The sequence below is a fragment of the Rhinopithecus bieti genome, unplaced genomic scaffold (assembly GCF_001698545.2).
Source record: "Rhinopithecus bieti isolate Rb0 unplaced genomic scaffold, ASM169854v2 scaffold_30846, whole genome shotgun sequence".
Classification (NCBI taxonomy): Eukaryota; Metazoa; Chordata; class Mammalia; order Primates; family Cercopithecidae; genus Rhinopithecus; species Rhinopithecus bieti.
In genome coordinates this window covers 3,550,602-3,566,403 of record NW_016814438.1, presented here as the reverse complement: position 1 = coordinate 3,566,403, position 15,802 = coordinate 3,550,602, and the positions used below count along the sequence as shown (strand labels likewise).

At 42.4% G+C, this 15,802-nt stretch overlaps 1 long non-coding RNA gene across 1 annotated transcript in view; it reads right to left on the bottom strand.

Annotated features, from left to right (window-relative positions):
• LOC108514576 (uncharacterized) overlaps nucleotides 1–15,802 on the bottom strand; it is a 63,874-nt gene that overhangs the window by 12,926 nt on the left and 35,146 nt on the right. Inside the window, exon 3 of the long non-coding RNA XR_001881253.1 lies at nucleotides 7,927–7,995. This is a non-coding gene — a long non-coding RNA (uncharacterized LOC108514576). The remainder of the gene's footprint in view (nucleotides 1–7,926; nucleotides 7,996–15,802) is intronic.

The following is a 15,802-nucleotide window of genomic DNA, read 5'->3' as shown; positions in this document are numbered from 1 at the left end:
ATAAGATCAGGGGCTTGGATGGAGCTGGAGGCCATTATCCTTTGCAAACTAACACAGGAACAAAAAACCAAATACCACATGTTCTTACTTTCAAATGGGAGCTAAATGATGAGAACAAATGGACACACAGAGAGGAACACACACTGGGGACTACTGGAGGGTAGAGGGTGGGAGGAGGGAGAGGATTGGGAAAAATAATTAATGGGTACTAGGCTTAATACCTAGGTGAGGAAATAATTTGTACAACAAACGCCCATGACAAAATTTACCTATATAACAAACCTGCACATGTACCCCTGAACTTAAAAGTTAAAAAATAAAAATCCATTTCCTTTCTATTTTGCATAGTGAGCAGGGTAAGTGAGCATGCTTATGCATAGATAAAGTTTATGGGAGGAAGAGGAGAATATATTTATCTTCTGTAATAGAAGCAGCCTTACCATAGAAGGACCCCCTGGTGTATGGCTTGGCACATGGTAGGCACACAACTGTTGCTAGTCGAACAGCTGGATGGATGGATGCCCAATATTTTGTAATGGGGATAAGTAGTTTCCAAAGCTCTCAAGTTGCTAGTGGGCACCCAAATAAATATATAGGTTCAAGGCAGCTGTGATTTGGGGCCACGCAAGTCACAAATCAGGAATGTGGAAATCGGTCTCGTATCAGCTCAGTGCTGCTTCGACTTTTTCCTTCTGGGCTCCTAGCCATGAGGTTTGGCAAAGCTACCTCCATAACATTTCACATGTTTACATTGCAATAAATTGACCACAGTACTTAATTTCATTTTTTTTTTCTTTTTAGAGATAAATTCTTGCTCTGTCTCACAGGCTGGAGTGCAGTGGCATGATCATAGCTCACTGTAACCTCAAACTCCTAGGCTCACCTACCCTTTCTTACCTTTTTTGTGCCCACTTATTCCCCCCACCCACCTGCCACCTCAGTCTCCCATATAAATAGGACTACAAGTACACATCACCACTCCCAGCTAATTTATTTTAATTTATTTTTATTTTTTATTTTTTTCTGGAAGAGATGGGGTCTCATTATGTTACCCAGGCTGGTCTCAAACTCCTGGCCTCAAGCGATCTTCTCACCTCCCAAAGCACTGGGATTGCAGATGTGAGCCACTGTGCCCAGCCCTTAAAATTTCACCTTAATTTCACCTGTGAGTTCCAGACTTAGTCATCTCCTAAAATGATTTGTAATCTTGTTCCCCTATTAACGGTTCTTTATTACAAAATCTGTATTAAAAAAATAAGCAAAATCCAAGAAAAGTTTTCTCACAAAATAACCTTTTAATCAAATTAATGTTTAACATTTGTTCTTGCTATTGTCCAGCTTTTCTTAAATGCATATTCAATTACTAGATAACTTGCAATAACACTGTAGAACTTTATATTTGACATTTTCATTTAACATTATGCCATGTCTACTGTTCTGTTTTGTTTTAGTCTTTGTTTTCTTACTTTTTTGTGCCCACTTCTTCCCCCCAGCCATCTCCAAATACTCTCTGCCCAATGTATCCTAATTCCACTAAATTCTCATGAAACCACATATGAGTGTATATATGTATAATTTGTTTATTGTTTGATAAAAGTGAATCACATTCCATACAGTTTCTGCTATTTATTTTCCTCATTTGATGGAACACCATGGATATATTTCCAGGTCAATAGATCTAGATCCAATTCATTCAAAATATACCTGCCAAATATGAATGCGTCGCTGCTAATTCAACCTTTATTGATGGACATCAGGATTTTCCAGTTACCATCAAGAATACCACAATAAACATTCTTGTATGTACATCCTTTAGTATATATCGATTACTTCTGTAGAATATGTTCCTGGATTACTGGGTTAAAGGTATGTGTAGCTGGGCATGGTGGCTTATGCCTGTAATCCCAGCACTTTGGGAGGCCAAAGTGAATCACCTGAGGTCAGGAATTCGAGACCAGCATAGCCAACATGGTGAAACCCTGTCTCTACTAAAAATACAAAAATTAATCGGCTGGGCACGGTGGCTCACGCCTGTAATTCCAGCACTTTGGGAGGCTGAGGTGGGCGGATCATGAGGTCAAGAGATCGAGACCATCCTGGTCAACATGCTGAAACCCCGTCTCTACTAAAAATACAAAAATTAGCCAGGCATGGTGGTGCACACCTGTAGTCCCAGTTACTCAGGAGGCTGAGGCAGGAGAATGGCTTGAACCCAGGAGGCGGAGGTTGCAGTGAGCCGAGATCGCACCACTGCACTCCACCCTGGGTGACAAATCAAGACTCTGTCTCAAAATAAATAAATTAATACATAAAAATAAAGGTAGGTGTAATTTAAATTTTAATAGGTGTTGCAAGATGACTTCCCCAAAGGTTGTATTCCTACATTCCTACAAGCTTATTAACTTATCAGTGCAAATACTATGAAAAACAGTAAAGCACCATGGTTAAGAACAGAAGCTTTAGATCAAGACTATCTGGTATAAATCCTAGCTCTTCCATTACAACCTGTGTGACCTCAAGCAAGTTAAGTAATTATGTCATACCTCAGTTTCGTATCTGTAAAATGGGGATAATAATAGTCGCTACTCATTATTGATATGTATAAAATGATTGGAACAGTGCCTGAGTGTACTGAGTATATAATAAGTACTCAGTAAGGGTCAGCTGTCATTATAGTTATGATGAAGTGAAATATTAACATAATCAATTCACTACATTTCCTCCACTGTTTTTTTGTCATCAAGATATGGTAGAAGATTTTCCTGGCCTATTTCAATGTGACACAGCCATCTCAGCAATTGTTTTTTATTTCCTTATTTCTTTTTGTTTTCAGCAGTTATTAATACTAGCAAATCAGGATTTTCCAGCCATTCACAGCTATGACACATCATTTCACACTCTTCTTCAATGTGTTCTAAAAGTATTTCTATCTGAGTCTTTCAGGTTTAATGAGCTCAGCCCAAAGAGCAGTGTTCCTAAACGGTGCACAGCAGCAAGAGCTCATGGCCATTCTGGTACAGAATTGAGGCCACGTTTTCACAGTAATAAACAGAAAAATATCGTATTTCTCTACCCCTTTTTAATTTGAGAGAATGTCAGTAGCTTTGTGTGAAAGGACTCATGCTCCAGAGAAAAAACAGGTTTTTGTTTGTTTGTTTTTTGTTTTTTTACAAAGGGCAGAAAGTAAACATTTCATTTGACTGAGCCACTGATAGAGCAATCCACTCTGCATCTTCCAATCTGTTTGGTTGGAGCATGTAGTGAGTATTCCAAGTACATATTTGCACTAAGTTCAGTTCAATGTGGATTCAAACAAACAGAAAGATCAATATTTGGAAGTTCTTCTACAGATTACTTTTGTGATTAAGAGACAAAAGCAAAAGCAGCAGTCAGCAAACTTACAGACAGAAGGCTTTTTTTTTTTTTTGAAACAGAGTCTCGTAATCTCGCCCAAGCTGGAGTGCAGTAGCGCTATCTTGGCTCACTGCAAGCTCCTCCTCCCAGGTTCACACCATTCTCCTGCCTCAGCCTCCCAAGTAGCTGGGACTACAGGCACCTGCCACCACTCCCGGCTAATTTTTTGTATTTTTAGTAGAGACGGGGTTTCACCATGTTAGCCAGGATGGTCTCGATCTCCTGATCTTGTGATCTGCCCGCCTTGGCCTCCCAAAGTGCTGGGATTAAAGGCGTGAGGCACCGCGCCCGGCTGACAGAAGGCTTTTCTAAAGCAACTTTTAGGGAATGTTGCAGAATCAACCCACATTCAATCCACTAACTCCATCAGACATTTACTGAGCACATGTTATGTACAAGACACCATCTTAGGCATTGATGGGGATAGAGTATAAAGAGAAATACGGCAGGATTGGAGTTAATTCGGCTGGAGGAGAAAATACCATGCAGGCAGTAATAAGCCATGCATTAGGTCTTGGTATGAAGTCAGAGAAAACTCCATTCAAACTGACTTAAACAAACAAACTAAAAAATTATTCATGGCTGGGCATGGTGATTTATACCTGTAATCCTAGCATGTTGGGGGGCCGAGGCAGGAGGATTGCTTGAGGCCAGGAGTTTGAGACCAGCCTGGGAAACAGAGAGAAACCCTACCTCTACCAAAAAAAAAAAAAAAGCTGGACATGGTGGCATGTGCCTGTAGTTCTAGCTATTTGGGAGGCTGATGTGGAAGGATTGCTTGAGGCTAGGAAGTTGAGGCTGCAGTGAGCCGTGATCGTACCACTGCACTCCAGCCTGGGCAACACAGCAAGAACCTGCTTAAAAAAAAATTAATTCACTTATATTATGAAAAGTCTGGCTTCGGCCAGGTGCAGTGGCTCACACCTGTCATCTCAGCACTTTGGGAGGCCAAGGCGGGCTGATCATCTGAGGTCGGGAGTTCAAGACCAGCCTGACCAACACAGAGAAACCCTGTCTCTACTAAAATACAAAAAAATTTAGCCAGGATGCCGCATGCCTGTAATACCAGCTACTCAGGAGGCTGAGGCAGGAGAATCTCTTGAACCTGGGAGGCAGAGGTTGCGGTGAGCCGAGATCGCGCCATTGCACACCAGCCTGGACAACGAGAGCAAAATTCCGTCTCAAAGAAATAAAGAGAGAAAGAGAGAAAGAAAGAAAGGAAAGAAAGGAAAGTCTGGCTTTAAATGCGGGTTGATTAAAAGGCTCAAGTAATGTCACTGGGACCCCAAATCTCTTCACCTTCTGGATTTGCTCTCCAAAGTGTAGCCCTCACTCTGCATGGTGGTTCCTACAGCCCTACCTCTATGTATTCCCTGATTTCAGTATGACAGAAAATAGAACTTCTCTTCCCCAATAAATAGTATGATGTAAGTCTTGGATAGGACTTGCAGTGGCCTGAATTTGATTGCAAGCTTATCCTTAAACTTATTACAGTGGTCAAAGGAATGTCATGTTCTAACTGGGCAAGTCTGAGTAACTTGCCCAGCCCTGGAGACAGAGGTGAGGTTAGCATTTATCAAAGCAAATGGACCAAGCTTCAGATAATGGGTAATTCCTCAGAGAAAAAAGAAAAAAGGCTGGGCACAGTGGCTCACACCTGTAATCCCAGTACTTTGGAAGGCCAAGGTGAGAGGATCACTTGAGCCCAGGAGTTCAAGACCAGCCTAGGCAACATAGTGAGACCCTACCTCTATTAAAAAAGAAAAGAAATCAGAGAGGAGGAAATGGATTCAAAACCAAATATAAAAGAGGAATAAACATAATATAATGAGCAGACAAGGGTAGAGACATATTCTGGCTTTGCAGATCTAAGAAAGAACCACTGAAGTAGAACCAAAAGAAACCGAGTTCAAATCCCTTCCCATTCTGAGAATCTCTGATTCCGGGGATTGTCCTAAAACCCACAGCTATTATAAAGTATTGGCAGTGTGATCTAGTAGTTGAGTTCTTTCTAACTCTGATGTCAGACAAGTCTGGTTGTGAGACCTTTCATCTCTAAGTCTATTTGCTCATCTGTAAAATGGGGTAATAATAGTCCCTTCCTCATAAGGCTTTACAAGGATTGAAAATGATGATGTTTATTAAAACAAATACACGTTGAGATTAGATCCCCAGGTCTTGAGATAGTGTATGGTTTTATGTCATCATCTCCCGTTTCCATTTTAGCCCACTGAAATTAGTCATACTAAAGGTATGAATGACCTCCCAATGGCTAACACCAATGGATAATTCTCAGTCTTTATTTGATTTGACCTATGTATACTAACACTCTTGATAACTCCCTCCTTAAAATTATTTAATCCACTTTCTGACAGTTTTTTCTTTTGGATTTTCTTTCCATCTATACTACTACCTTGCCTTCTCTGTACTCTTCTCTGGATCCTCTTCCCCTGTTTGCCCCTATGATGTTGGGTTCTCTAGGAGTCTACGCCTTGTCCTTGTTGTAGGCATCTGATTATATTCATGACTGCCCATTGTCTTTTGATTAACATTTCTATGTTAGGAGAAATTTTCTTTTTTCTTTTCTTTTTTGAGATGGAGTCTCACTCACTCTGTTGCCCAGGCTGGAGTGCAGTGGCGCAATCTCGGCTCACTGCAACCTCCGCCCCTCCGGATTCAAGCAATTCTCCCTGCTCAGCCTCCCAAGTAGCTGGGATTACAGGCACCTGCCACAGCGCCCAGCTAATTTTTTGTATTTTAGTAGAGACAGGGTTTCACCATCTTGGCCAGGCTGGTCTTGAACTCCTGAACTCGTGATCTATCTGCCTCAGCCTCCGAAAGTGCTAGGATTACAGGCGTGAACCACTGCGCCTGGCCTAAAATTTTCACATTTAAGTGGCAAATTTCTCAATTTAGAAAATTGAACTCAAATTCCCAGTCTCCCTTGCAACAAAGATGCAGGCACACAACTTTAGCACCATCAATCAGTGTAAACCATACAAGTCTTAACTAGAAACTTCGTATTCTTTAGTTATCATCCCTCACTTTCCCCATCTTCCCAAACTCTAAGCAACCACTAATCTCCTTTTGTCTCTAAAGATTTGCCTATTCTGTACATTTCATCTAAATGGAATAAAATATGTGATCTTTGGTGCCTGGCTTCTTTCACTTAGCATGATGTTTTCAAGGTTTATCTCTATTGTGGTACATATCATACTTGCTTTTATAACTGAATAATATTCCATTGTATGAATGTATCATATTTTGTTTGTCCATTCACCAGGTAAAGGACATTTGGATTGTTGCAGGTACTATTACTGCTACTCCTATTTTATTTTAGAAATACGAAAGTGAAGCTCAGGGAAGTAAGTTCACCAAGGTCAGACAGGTAGCAAAGCTGAAATGCACACAAACTTAGGTGTGTCTGATGCTATCTTTCTTTCTCTTAACCACTAAACCAATGCCTCGTACAATGCTATACAGCCTTGTAAGGCCAACACAAAAGAAGATGGGGCTGGCCGGGTGCGGTGGCTCACGCCTGTAATCCCAACACTTTGGGAGGCCGAGGTGGGTGGGTTACCTGAGGTCAGGAGTTCGAGACCAGCCTGGCCAACATGGTGAAACCCTATCTCTATTAAAATACAAAAAATTAGCCAGGCATGGCAGGGCGCGGTGGCTCACGCCTGTAATCCTAGCACTTTGGGAGGCCGAGGCGGGCAGATCACAAGGTCAGGAGATCGAGACCATCCTGGCTAACATGGTGAAACTCCGTCTCTACTAAAATTAGCCGGGCATGGTGGCGTGTGCTCGTAATTCCAGCTACTCGGGAGGCTGAGGCAGGAGAATTGCTTGAACCTGGGGAGGCAGAGGTTGCAGTGAGCTGACACTGTGCCACTGCTCTCCAGTCTGGCCAACAGAGCAAGACTCCATCTCAAAAAAAAAAAAAATATTGAAAACTACCTAAATACTTAACAATGAGGAAACAGTTAAAGTATGCGATATATAAACAATTATGCAGCTATTAAAATTGTTTACCCAAACAATGTAGAAATTTAGGGAAATATCTGTTATGTTTTAAATTTTAAAAAAGCCACAATACAAATATACATTTTTTACAAAAGTATATAATCACAACTATTACAGATATAACATAGTAAAAGATTAAAGATAAATATATCAAATATACTGAACTATTAAGGAATTTTTTTCTTTCCACTTTCTGTTATTTGCCAAATTTTCTATAATGAGCATTGATGACTTTCATAATGGGAAAAAGTAAAATAAACTTTGCTCTTTGAAAAAAAAAATTAATAGGTTGTGTTACGTGTGTTAAGTTAACTGATCCCAAATTACTCCCAACTCACTGTGACACAGCCCATCTGACCCAGGAGAGTGGTGTGCATGTATCTCTTTGAAGCTCCAGCCCCGGAGATAAGCCCTCAGTTGACCTGTGGGCCTGCTGATCAGCTAGCAATGTCAGATAAGGAATTTTAAACACAGAAGGAAACTTACAGGGCCACTGGCTGGTCTACATCAGGAGAGCGCAGTCAGTCCAGTTTTTGTTTCCCCTGGTCAGTGGCCCTGAAAGAAAGCAAGATTACACTGTAGCTTTTGCACTGTATCCAGGCAGACAGGCTCCACCACTTAAACAGCTGAGGAATGCATGGCTAGAGATAGGGGGAAACAACACCCATGGAGAAGCACACAGATAAGATCTCCAAACAGAGACCCTGGTTAACAGTTTCCAAGGTCTGAGGTGTAAATAAAACCCTCTAGGACACAGGGAATCACATGCAGGTAGGAAATTCCTGACTTGACCCATTGGAAGGGGTAGGGGCCTTCTGAATTTTTTCCCCTTTTCCTCATTCTTTCACTTGCCAATTATTTTTTGAGTACATAGAATAGCCAGATGTGGCTTCTTATAGGTTTTGCTTATAGACTAATACAAGGTACAACAGGCAGACAGACAATAAGGTCCAGGGTACATGATACCCTGACTGTGATATTAGGGATATCTTCAACTCTTGAGGAAGGCTTTTTGGAGGATGTTAACTCTAAAATAAAACCTTAAAAGAAAGGTTAACTTGACAGTGGTGCAGCAGAGTGGAAGAGAAGTTTCTTCCAGGCAAGAGAGAGAGATAGAGAACAAATTTGAAGAAGCTTCAGAAACTTGAAATGGAAGGCAGGAAGAGGGGAAGTGGTTTCTTCCAGATCTCCTTGATTGAGTTGGAGAATGGAGAGAGGAAAATGAAGAAAAATGAATATTCTAAAGCTTTCCTCTTCTTTCTCTCAAAATTTTGCCCTTTTCCTTTGTCTTGATCATGCTGTTCTTAGCTCTCTTACCACCTGTGCTGCTGTTTCCAGGTTGCAGAGGAAATGAAGGTTCAGAGAGAGCCCAATGTTGAGGCCTGAGCTCCATATAGATGCTGCTGCCATCACAGCATCTCATCATAGATGAGACCGACCAGGCAGGCCAAAGGTGGCTAGCCATTTGTGTTGCCCTTAAACACTGCAACTGCCATTATTTTCAGTTCTAAGGGGCCAATGGTGAGGGTTGGGGGTGTCATTTATTCATTTTGCATATGTTAGCTGCAGAGTGGGTATCCACAGATGTAATTCACAGCCTCATTGGGAAGATAACACATGAAATTATGTTATATGTTTACTTTGTTTGAGACAATAGTGGAGTATGGAATATAACAAACTTTTCTTGAGTCCTTATTGTGTGTTAGGTATATGTAAAGTACTGGGGAGAAAAATAATTTTTAAAAAAACCTATTCTAGGCAGGGCATGGTGGCTCACACCTGTAATCCCAGCACTTTGGGAGGCCGAGGTAGGCATATCACGAGGTCAGGAGTTCGAGACCAGCCTGGCCAACATGGTAAAACCCTGTCTCTACTAAAAATACAAAAAATTAGCTAGCTGTGGTGGTGTGTGCCTGTAGTCCCGGCTACTTGGGAGGCTGAGGCAGCAGAGTTGCTTGAATCCAGGAGGCAGAGGTTGCAGTAAGCCAAGATCGCCCCATTGCACTCCAGGCTGGGCGACAGAGCAAGACTCCGTCTCAAAAAAAATAATAAAAATAAAAAATAAATAAATAAAAATAAAAAACTTTTCTAAAGTAGCTCAGGTTATTATAGCCTGTGTTTATATGTAAGGGAAAGAGAACTAAATGGGAAACTGAGGACTAAACTTTGATTTTTTAATCTTGCCCAAATTTCTATCTAAGCAGTCTGGGGAGTCATGTCCTAGAAATCACAAATTCTCATCAGATGGGTTTTATTTAACTCTATATATCATGACTTGCTTTCCAACCTGACTCTGGCAAAACATGAGACAAGGAAGAAAATAAATATATTTTACCCCAAAACATGTTTCTTTGCCATATCTTGAATTGTCCCTGCAAAGCTGTCCTTTGTGGGGAAAATTTGCATCTGTAAGGAATCTCTATTAACATAGCTAGATCTTTTTCTTCCAGGTCCTCCCAATCCTTTTTTTTTTTTTTTGAGACAGAGTCTCTCTCTATTGCCCAGTCTGGAGTCCAGTGGTGCGATCTCGGCTCACTGCAAGCTCCGCCTCCCAGGTTCACGCCATTCTCCTGCCTCAGCCTCCCGAGTAGCTGGGACTACAGGCGCCCGCCACCACGCCCGGCTAATTTTTTTTGTATATTTAGTAGAGACAGGGTTTCACCGTGTTAGCCAGGATGGTCTCGATCTCCTGACCTCGTGATCCGCTTGCCTCGGCCTCCCAAAGTGCTGGGATTACAGGCATGAGCCACCGTCCCCGGCCTAGGTCCTCCCAATCCTAAAGAGATTAACTGAAAGTCTAGCACATTTGAAGATCTTAATAGGAAACATTTGTCATCTATTGTCTCTAAGGGCTGCCCCTATAAGACTTCAAAAGAACCTTGGTCTCCACAATCTTTTACTTTTAACCTGAACATTTTCTTTCTACGATCCCAGGTCTTTAGGTAAACTCAACCAAATGTCAACCAGAAAAAGTTTAAATTTACCTATAGCCTGGAAGCCCCCCACCCCCCACCAACCCGCTTTGAGTTGTCTCGCCTTTCTGAACCAAATCAATGTATTTCTTAAATGTATTTGATTGATGTCTCATGCCTCCCTAAAATGTGTAAAACCAAGTTGCTCCCTGACAACCTTGGGCACATGTTTTCAGGACCTTCTGAGGCCTGTGTCATGGGCCATGGTCACTCATATTTGGCTCAGAATAAATCTCTTCAAATATTTTACAGAGTTTGACTCTACAAAGCAAACACTGAAATGCAGTTTAAAAGTAAATAATTGTATTGTGAACCTATTTAGATAGATTCATTAGCTTTCTGTCCTTTTGTACAACTCATTGAAGGGCTGCATTGAGTAATAGGTGGCTGTCTCACAGCTCCTTCACAGATGAGAAAGCTCACAAAACTATGATGTGATCAAAAGGACATGAAGTCAACTTTGAATCTAAACTTGAAATTAGGACTGCCCTCATTCAACTTGTGTCCTTGGGCAAGTTACGTAACTTTTCTGATCCTCCTCATCTGAAACAGGTAACAACAGCTACATGTGGCAGATAATGTCAGTGACCTACTCAGTGACAATGTCCCCTTCTTTTTGCTATCAGAAGCTCTCCCAGTTTTGTTTGGGGGAGGGAAGTGCCTAGTCTAGATGATGGCTCACAAGTGGTTTAAGGCAGAGGTCAGCAAATTTTCCTGAAAAGGGCCAGAGAGTAACTATTTTAAACTTTGCAGGCCATTCAGTTTCTGTCACAACTCTGTCATTGTAGTGTGAATACAACCATAGACAATATGTAAATGCATGGGTATAGATATGGTGCAAGAAAACTTTATTTACAAAAACAGGCAGTAGTCCAGATTTGGTTATTGTTTGTCCACCCCTAATCTAACACAACCCTGACAATCCCACCCATTACTTTCTCTGACTCCTTTGTAACTAAGGGTATCTATGTGACACATTTGTTGTCAATAATACCTAAGTAGAAGTCTGATGATGGGGTTTCTGGGGTGTGGCCTTATCCTTTTCCCTCAATTCTACCTTTTTTTTTTTTTTTTTTTTTTTAGACAATGCAGTAGCATGGTCTCAGCTCACTTCAACCTTTGCCTCCCGGGTTCAAGCAATTCTCCTGCCTCAGCCTCCCGAGTAGCTGGGACTACAGGTGCCCACCACCACGCCCAGCTAATTTTTGTATTTATAGTAGAGACATGATTTCACTATGATGGCCAGGTTAGTCTCGAACTCCCGACCTCATGATCCGCCCATCTTGGCCTCCCAAAGTGCTGGGATTACAAGCATGAGCCACCAAGTCCGGCCACACCTGGCTAATTTTTTTTTTTTTTCTTTTTTGAGACAGAGTCTTGCTCTGTCGCCCAAGTTGGAGTGCAGTGGCGCGATCTCAGCTCACTGCAAGCTCCGCCTCCCGGGTTCAAGCCATTCTCCTGCCTTGGCCTCCTGAGTAGCTGGGACTACAGGCATGCACCACCTTGCCCGGCTAATTTTTTTGTATTTGTAGTAGAGATGGGGTTTCACCGTGTGAGCCAGGATGGTCTTTGGGAGGCAGGCCTCCCAAAGTGCTGGGATTACAGGCGTGAGCCACGGCACCCAGCACACCTGGCTAATTTTTTTGTTTGTTTGTTTTTGAGACAGGGCCTTGCTCTGTCACCAGGCTGGAGTGCAGTGGCGCGATCTCAGCTCACTGCACCTCTGCATCCTGGGTTCAAGTCATTCTCCTGCCTCAGCCTCCCAAGTAGCTGGGATTACAGGCGTCCAACCCCATGCCCAGCTAATTTTTGTATTTTTAGTAGAGATGAGGTTTCGCCATGTTGGCCAGGATGGTCTTGATCTCCTAACCTCATGATCCACCTACCTCGGCCTCCCAAAATGCTGGGATTACAGGCATGGGCCCCTGCACCCGGCCACACCTGGCTAATTTTTGTATTTTCAGTAGAGAGAGTTTTGCCATGTTGGCCAGGCTGGTCTCAAACTCCTGGCCTCATGTGATCCACCTGCCTAAGCCTCCCAAAGTGCTGGTATTACAAGCGTGAGCCACCGCGCCCAGCCTCTCTCAATTCTACCTCTAATGTGGATGTGATATCTGGAGCTACTGTAGCCATCCTGCAATTATGAGACATGAACAAAGCCAAATGTTAACTTGCTAAGGATAGTTATGCAGATAAGAGATAAGTTTTTCAATGTCATCACTGAGAAGCTGCATCAATATCAGCACCACCTAGTGGTGGATACTGGTGGACTACTAATCCCATAAATTTCAATCCACTGTAGTCAGATTTTCTGCATTTTCCAGCCAGATCTATCACCAGAGAATTTTAATATGTCATAGGCTTATTGTGAATATTGACTGAAGTTAATATACAAATCGTGTGGCATACAGCAGATGCTCAATAAATGATGGTTCTCTTCACATCTTGTTTCATGGAAAATTGGTATCATTCCCATTATGATAAGTATTAACATTTTACACAAGCTCCTTTTAAAAATAAGTCCCCCAGCTGGGCCGGGCACGGTGGCTAATACCTGTAATCCCAGCACTTTGGAAGGCTAAGGTGGGCGGATCACAAGGTCAAGAGATTGAGACCACCCTGGCCAACATGGTGAAACCCCGTCTCTGCTAAAACTACAAAAATTAGCTGGGTGTGGTGGTGCCTGTAGTCCCAGCTACTGGGGAGGCTGAGGCAGGAGAACTGCTTGAACCCAGGAGGTGAAGGATGCAGTGAGGCAAGATTGCGCCACTGCATTCCAGCCTGGCAACAGAGTGAGACTTCATCTAAAAAGAAAAAAAAAGAGTAAGTCCCTCAACTGGAATATTTTTTAAGGGTTATCTCTAGTTTCATTCTTATTTATTTATTTATTTATTTATTTATTTATTTAGAGTCAGAGTGTCACACTGTGGCCCAGCTAAGAGTGCAGTGGCGTGATCTCGGTTCACTGCAACCTCCGCCTCCCAGGTTCAGGGGCTTCTCCTGCCTCAGCCTCCCAAGTAGCACATGCCACCACACCTGGCTAATGTTTTTTTGTTTTGTTTTGTTTTTTTCTGAGACAGAGTCTTGCTCTGTTGCCCAGGCTAGAGTGCAGTGGCCTGATCTCGGCTCACTGCAAACTTCACTTCCTGCGTTCAAGTGATTCTCCTGCCTCAGCCTCCCAAGTAGCTGGGATTACAGGCCTGTGCCACCATGCCTGGCTAATTTTTGTATTTTTAGTAGAGACGGGGTTTCACCATGTTGGCCAGGCTGGTCTCGAACTCCTGACCTTGTGATCTGCCTGCCTCAACCTCCCAAAGTGTTGGGATTATAGGCGTGAGCCACCACACCTGGCCTAATTTTAAGTTTCTAAGACCTCAGAAAGACTAGGAAAGGGAAGGACTAGAAATAATTCTAGTTTAGCAAGAGCCCGAGTATGAAAAGATCAGAGGTGATCGTCAAGCAAATTGTAGATAACACACTCTCTCTAGTAACGACTAATGAAAGTCTCCTTCTGCATTCCCTTTCTGGGTTGCTTGCCAAGGTTTCTCACTCCTGCCTAAGACTAAGAATTGCGACGCTGTGGAACACTCTGAACTATCACCAATCAGCTACAGTAGTGTTTAAAGAGGTTTGAAGATGATTTGGAAAGATGTGGATATTTTATTGCACCTTGCCATGATTATTTATTTAAAAAACGAGAAAAACTGTCCTCAGCCATGTTTACTTTCTATTATATTTCTTTGGCAGTCCTAGGCTATGATTGTTCCTACTTTTGTTTTATGAATGTGATAACCTCTCAAATGCCTCCTAGTATGCCTATTAGATCGTGTTCCCTTGGTTAGTACACTAACTTCCCTGAGCCATTCATCTGTACTTTCATTTGTCTCTTATTGCTTCATGTGTAAAAATTTTCTCTACCAATTTAGACAGAAACACTTTTACAGCAGGAAACACTTCACAGATCTCACAGAATTGGGCACTTAACAGATTATCCAACATACACATTATTAACTGAATTTTTTTTTTTTTTTTTGAGATGGAGCCTTGCTCCGTCGCCCAGGCTGGAGTGCAGTGGCGCGATCTCGGCTCACTGCAAGCTCCACCTCCTGGGTTCACGCCATTCTCCTGCCTCAGCCTCCTGAGTAGCTGGGACTACAGGCACCCACCACCACGCCTGGCTATTTATTTATTTATTTATTTATTTATTTATTTATTGTATTTTTAGTAGAGATGGGGTTTCACTGTGTTAGCCAGGATGGTCTCGACCTCCTGACCTCGTGATCTGCCCTCCTCAGCCTCGCAAAGTGCTGGGATTACAGGCTTGAGCCACCACGGCTGGCCCTTTTTTGTTTGTTTGTGTTTGTTTGTTTGTTTGTTTTTGAGATAGAGTCTTGCTCTGTCACCCAGGCTGGAGTGCAGTGGCGTGATCTCAGCTCACTGCAACCTCTACCTCCCAGGCTCAAGCAATTCTCCTGCCTCAGCCTCCCGAGGAACTGGGATTACAGGCACATGCCACTACGCCTGGTTAATTTTTATATTTGTAGTAGAGATAGGGTTTCACCATGTTAGCCAGGCTGGTCTCAAACTCTTGACCTCAAGTAATCCGCCCACCTTGGCCTCCCGAAGTGTTGGGATTACAGGCATGAGCCACCACCACACCTGGCCTTACCTGAATTTTTGAAGGGGTATTTTCATGAACATATTATAGAAATAACAATTTGGGGCCATTTTAATCAGCCTCAGTCTGATTTCAGCTATGTATTGCAAAAAAATTATATTATTTGTGTCTGGAAAATGTTTTAAAAATTAACCTAATGTTTGAACTATTGATTCATTAGTTCTCTAAGGAGAATATTTTCTCTACATTGAAACTTGTACAGTATGAATCTGTGCCATGGAAACCCATTCTAGCATGCAGTTGTTACAATCAACAAACCACAACATATACAGATTTACTTACTTTCTTTTTTTGAAATACACAAAACATTCATTGTTATGTATAAATATCAGAGATTGGCCCGTAACTTTGAGGCAGTTTTCAAACACGGTTGGGCAAAATACATAAAAGTAGTAGGAAAGGCTGGGTGCGATGGCTTACACCTGTAATCCCTGAACCTTGGGAGGCCGAAGCGGGTCAATCACTTGAGGTCAGGAGTTTGAGACCAGCCTGGCCAACATGGTGAAACCCTGTCTCTACTAAAAATACAAAAATTAGCTGGGCATGGTGGTGCACACCTGTAATCCCAGCTATTTGGGAGGCTGAGGCAGGAGAACTGCTTGAATCTGGGAGGTGGAGGTTGCGGTGTGCCAAGATTGTGCCACTGCACTCCAGCCTGCGCAACAAGCTGAGACTCAGTCTCAAAAAAAAAAAAAAAAAAAAATAGTAAACA